General features: G+C 38.5%; 1 long non-coding RNA gene across 2 annotated transcripts; it reads left to right on the forward strand.

Annotated features, from left to right (window-relative positions):
- The first annotated feature begins 1,232 nt into the window (after window positions 1–1,232).
- Window positions 1,233–5,319, forward strand: LOC129349987 (uncharacterized). 2 transcript variants are annotated; one of them, XR_008603170.1, is made up of 4 exons: window positions 1,262–1,360; window positions 2,089–2,230; window positions 3,210–5,038; window positions 5,102–5,319. It is a non-coding gene; the product is annotated as an uncharacterized LOC129349987 (long non-coding RNA). The 2 variants fall into 2 exon arrangements; XR_008603171.1 differs by lacking the exon at window positions 2,089–2,230 and having other exon boundaries at window positions 1,233–1,360.
- Window positions 5,320–6,013: the final 694 nt, after the last annotated feature.

A 6,013-nucleotide genomic window follows, 5' to 3' on the forward strand; every position in this document is an offset into this window, starting at 1 on the left:
TCAAAAGGGATATACGATTTTTTTTTTTTTTAAATGCTTTGATTTTCGTTATATATTTAGAATGACAAGAAAGTAAAATCAGTAAGAGACAGAAACGGAAAAAGGTCCGTTTTTTCATTTTCTGAGACCGGAAGTGGTCATCAGCAAGTGTGGAGCCAAACGACAACAAGATTCTCAGAGGGCGGAGCCAGAGAGCAGTGATTGGTCAGACTGACTGAGAGCCAGAGAGCAGTGATTGGTCAGACCATAGATAATATAGAAGACAGCGCGCTAGCGTATCTAGTCTATGTATATCTATGGTCGGCACGTCTGGTAGCATTTCTGGCTGCTGTTGGTCTTATTTTTGGAGTAAAACATGGTAAGAAGATAAATACTTCTAACCAGTAGCGTTGTTTTGTTGTACGTTAAGTCAGCGACTTGTGAAGAGTTGTGTTTTGTCGTGTTTGAGCAGTTGGTCCGGACGCGTTAGCTAGCTAAGCGGCTAAGTTAGCTAGCGGGCTAATTAACACAAGTGGCTAACTTACCGCTGAACAGCTGTTAGTTGCTGTCGCAGCTGCCCGTCATTATTAGACTGACCTTCTCAACATGTATTTCTCTGCTGTGTATTTTAGCTTTTAAAAAAGTTATTTTACTTTAAGGTTAACTGAAACCCGTTGAGCTGCACTGAAGTTTAACATTCAGCTGGTTTGAATTAAACCACGCTTAACTTAACATTGCGCAACATTACCTCTCTGAATCTCCATAATTTCATTAAATTCCTTCTCTCTTCCACTGCTCAAGTTCAATCCAGTATATAAAGTGACATTAATAGTGAATAAACTAACAACCAGCCAGTGTATTTATTTATTACTGCATGTATTTGTAGTAAAACATGAGTTGAAACATCCTACTTTTGGATCTAGAACTGCACAAGCCGTTCATTTTCAGTCACCTGATGAGTTAAACTCCCCTTTTTATGTGAGGTTGAAGCAGAAAGTCTGAGTTAACAAAGAAGGTTGTTTATAATTTGCGAAACCTGTTATCTCTGAATGAGGTTTTAGTTTTTGTTGAGCCGATTTACACGTAGAAACTTTGTTCAGGAAGGTTTCTCAGTAGCTCAGAGGTCAGGCTGCTTTTTACACAACCTTGTAAGAGAATGTCTGTCAATGCTTTCAGCAGAATTTAGAAACGCAACACTTCCTAAACAGATATTTTGAGGCTGTGAGGTTGAACGTTTGAGAGTATATCAGTGTGTTTGTTTGTGGTCTTTCTGTTTCTAGGTGGAAGCTGAATTAGTGAGGATGACTCCTGCTCCTGTCATCTCTAAGCTCCTCACACATCTTTACCTGCACATGAGGAAAATCACTCCTGTAGAATGCAGGTATGTTTGTCATTATTATAAAAAGATGTTGCCTGGTGACCTGTCAGAAACCCGTCATACAGAGTCAGCCAAAATAATGTTTACACACATCAGGAAAAGAAAAACTTGCATAAATATTTCAATACCAAATTTATTCAGACATCACGAGATTAATAAAAGTTATCTTTGGCCTCTACAATTACATGAGGTGCTCAAAGTGGTGGCCACTGGCTTCCAGACATTTCTGTTGTGTTGTAGACGTCACTTGTTGATGCTCCATTCATGAGGGTAATGCCATCTGTTGGGAAAACATTGTACAACAGGACACAGAATTATCCTGATTTGATCAAACTTAGAAAGAGGAATCTATATGTATAGAAGTACTTATACAAATGAAATATTTATAAAAGTTTTTCTTTTCCTGATGTGTGTGTACATTATTTTGACTGACTCTGAACTTAATGAGAACAAAACTGTCATTTAATTGTTGCACTTAAAGCTTCTTTAGTGAAAACCAGCTGGTGTTCTGCTTTGAAACAAACTGCTGTTGAGGTCTGTGTTTTTAGGTTTAACCCCACAGTTTCTGAATGAACTGATTGTTTTTTTTTTCCTGATCAATGTGGACGTTATAATTGATGGTAACATTTACTGATCATATAATCAGCATGACTATATAACAGTATAACATTCTGACCACCTGACTAATACTGTGTTGGTCCCTTTATGCTGCTAAAACTCCTCTGACCCAGTGGTTCATCAGAACCTCTGGGGATGTCCTGTGGATTCTGTGGATCCTGTGGGTTGCAGGGTGGGTCCTACCTAGACCAGGCTGATCCTGGACCATCCCACAGATGCTCAGTCAGATCTGGATGTGGGGAGTGTGGAACCCAGGTGAACAGCTTAGCTCTGTCGTGTTCCTCGGACCACTCCTGAGTAGTTTTAGTTTGTCCTGCTGAGGGTGGCAGCTGGCATCAAGGACTGCTGTTGCCATGGCGACTAGGGGGTTGTTTGTCCTGCAGTGTTTAGGTGGTGGTACATGTCAAACATCCACATGAACGTCAAGGTTTCCCAGCAGAACGTTGCATTAGAACAAGATGATGGATGTTGTTCTCTTCAGCTGTCAGTGGTCAGAATGTTGTGGCTGATCGGTGGATCTGTCTGCCTTTACTCTGACATCCAGAGTTATACAAAAGTGTAGTATGTGTGCAGTGCAGAAGAGATTTACTTTATTGTATGCAGTTTTTTTGTTTTTTAAGGGAGACCATTTTTTTATCCACCTGAAGAAGATCTAATCTTTCCCTTCAAAGGATAGTTAATTGTTACTACGGCTTCCATAGTGGTCCTTTCAGAGAAAATCATATCCATATACAGATTTTTATTAATTCCAGGGATGGTTCAGTAAAGATTACAATAATAAGTACATCAGATAATTGTTGGTTGCAGTTGGAATTTTGCAGCCTGAGAGATGGTTGAGAAGGTTTGCAGTTCTTGTTTTTGCAAAATATGTTATAGTAGAAGATCTTTATTGTCATTGTACATGAAATTATCTGCAAACCAGCAAAGTGCATCAGTCTGAGCTATCTAAAAATAAACAAGTAAAGAAAAATGCTTCTAAAGCCAATAATAAACAGAATATTTTGAGGGAATATTCTAAAAAGGAAAGAAAAGCTCCATTCTCACTCCTCTCAGGATAAACTGTCATTAAAATTGACTTTAAATTTAGCTTCAACACGAGATAAAAACATTTACTTTCATTACTGATGTTGTCAAGTTTTAATAAAGTTCATGCTACTTTTATAAAATGATGAAAGTGAATAAATTGTATTTCTGTGATCTGTGTTTGATTTCTGTCTTTTCTCCTGTCATCCAGATGTTCAGAGGGAGATGATGCCACATCTGGTCCAGCTGATGGAAGGTCTTGAAGTTCTCTGACTGGCCTCGACTGAAGATGGTCGTCTCACTGGATTTAAGGTTCAGATGCTCAGTAACAAACTCCACCAATGAGCCAACAGGGAAGCTTTAGGTTTATTAAATGTTGCTATGAAGGTTTCGCTGTTTTTCTTTGTGAATGCAATGTGCTGCAACTGAAAGTTGAATTAGAACTTAGAAGTAAATCCTTCTATCTGAAAGGATTTAGTTGCATTAATAACCTCATAACATTCTAATTTTTATTCCAGTCTTGGTTGGAAATAGAATCTCTGTATTGATTCAGGTAAAAACTGAACTTCACAGCATGTTGGAGCAAAACAACCAGATGAAAACTGTGATGGTGTTGGATTGTCAGACCGTAATGTTGCAGCTCAAAGCAGCTTTTCTAGCTCAGTTCATTCTGACATTCAGCTATGAATCAACACAGCAGATGGTGATCCATGCTGTGGAAGTCTCACATCTCCTGATTTAATGGAGCTGCTTTATACTTTTTACACTATTTATTCACCAACACTTTATTTAATAAAAGTCCCATCTAGTTTTCATGAGGAATGTGATGTTTTAATTTCTCTGTGAATAACTGCAGTCTAATGCAACAGCTGGAGTTGTAACATCTGTCCTGATATTGATCATGAAGTATTGATCAGAATACTTATGGTCAGCAGTCATCCCTGAAGTTTTACATTAAAATCTTTACTTGTGTTGTGAACTTTGGTAAGAAGCAGAAACTTTAGCGTTGCCATGGATACATGAGTGTTAAATTCTGTCCATGTTTCCATTTTGGGAAATGCAGTCCAGTTCCAGAATGTGGAGGAATTTAGTCTCACAATCACAGACAACAAATATTATCTGAAAGTCGGGTTATTGTTGTTTATCAGCACAATACAAAAAGATTAATGTTAGAAATATTCCAGTTAAGACTCTAGAATATCATGATTTATGTAAATTTACCTCAATAATATGAATGTTCAGGTTAAGATTGTACAGTGATATTTATTATGTAAGTTTAGCTGATTAAAGTTTATGACTCTGCACTAAAATATTATTTAAATTGACATAATTATTATAATATTTAGGGTCAGACCCTACAGTATTGAGATTAAGGAATCAAATATTCTATAAAATGTAAATACACTGAACTCATTTGGATATATTTAAGTGAGACTCTACAATATTATTTATGACACAAATCTATCTAAATCAAAATTTTAATAATTTTCACGCCAAACATTTACTGGACTGATTTAAACATTAAAATCACTCCTTTCTAATCCTCTGCTGTACGTTCAAACCTGAGGCCTTAAATAGAAACACACAAGTATCTGATTGAAGGAACTTCTGCAGAGTCCTGGTTCCAGAACATGATGATAGAATTATAGACAAACTTTAACAAAAACTGCCTGAGAGTTTACAGGTTTTTATGCTGGATTTCTTCAGTAATTTAATGAGAGTTATCAGTCATAATCAAGTGTTCATTTGATGAACTTCATTTCCTAAAACATCCAGAATTGGAGCTCATATCTTTGGCAGCTGTAAAGTTTCTGCTCCTTCAAAGTTCACAACACAATGAATGAATTCCTGAAACACTCTCAATGCTGGAGAGCGTTTGATGCTGAAGCAGTGATCAGTTTTTCTGTTTCTTCTCTGGAGATGCACAATGAGGGACGTCTGCAGAGACTGAGAAAGAGTCTCACCACATCCTGACATGAGGAAAAAGACTTTATTGAAGATTACAATGAGAAAAACTATCAGCAGACGACTGCATTCAAGGTGAGCTCTGAACATTTGATCTGGAACAGGAATTCAATAACGGCAGCATGAGCTTCATTTCAGTCTGTAGCTGCTGAATTCATGGATGAATCATCTGGCACTAGAGAAGAAGACCATCAAACATCCACGTCAGCTGATGGAGGTCCAAGAGTCTCACCGAACAAACAACCTACAGAGTGAAGACCTCGAATCTGATTGGACGGCCTCCTATTCAGCCACATGTGTGAACAAATGCCTCTAAGTTGATTTGCTTTCTAAAATAAATCTAGTTTGAGTTCTAATCTATGCCTGTGTGTTTGCTTCTTTACACCGCTGTTAACAGTTTAGGCTGTTAGATTGTTCCAGATAAGACAAGTACAAGATTCTTCAGAGCCGTTCTACCACGAGCCTGACAGGAAGAACTCCAACAGCTACTGAATGTTCCTGTGGTCCCCTCAAGGCTACAGGAGGAGCCCTATGAGGACGAGCCGGTCCACCTGATGCAGGCCAATCGCTGCGGTTCATAGCCAACACCGACTACGTGGACTTCTACTGGACCACATGGAGGCCTTCAAACCAGACCAACAAGTTCAGCGACTCCCCGACTCGTGGGTCTGAGGACGCCGCCGAGCCTCGGTCCCAGCCGGCCTCCTGTCTGTGGGTGTTTGAGTGCTGAGAGGTTTGTGGATGTATGTGAACATGTCTGTGTTGAAACAGCAGCTTTTGACTCACTAACGCTGGGAAAAACCAAGAGCTCCTTTATTTGTGACTTCCACTAAAAAAACTGATGAAAATAAGTTTGCCAGGGTTCTGACTGATAACAGATTATTAAATAATGAAAATAACACTTTAAATATTCCTTTAAACAATCCTTTTAGGTCTACATTTCCTCTACACTGACTTCTTGGTATTTTGGGTGGAATATACCATTAAGCCCGATATTCAAGGGTTCTTCTGGGAATATACCATTAAACCAACCTTTTAGGTAAATGTTCC

This window comes from Amphiprion ocellaris, chromosome 11 (genome assembly GCF_022539595.1).
Source record: "Amphiprion ocellaris isolate individual 3 ecotype Okinawa chromosome 11, ASM2253959v1, whole genome shotgun sequence".
In the NCBI taxonomy this organism is placed as follows: domain Eukaryota; kingdom Metazoa; phylum Chordata; class Actinopteri; family Pomacentridae; genus Amphiprion; species Amphiprion ocellaris.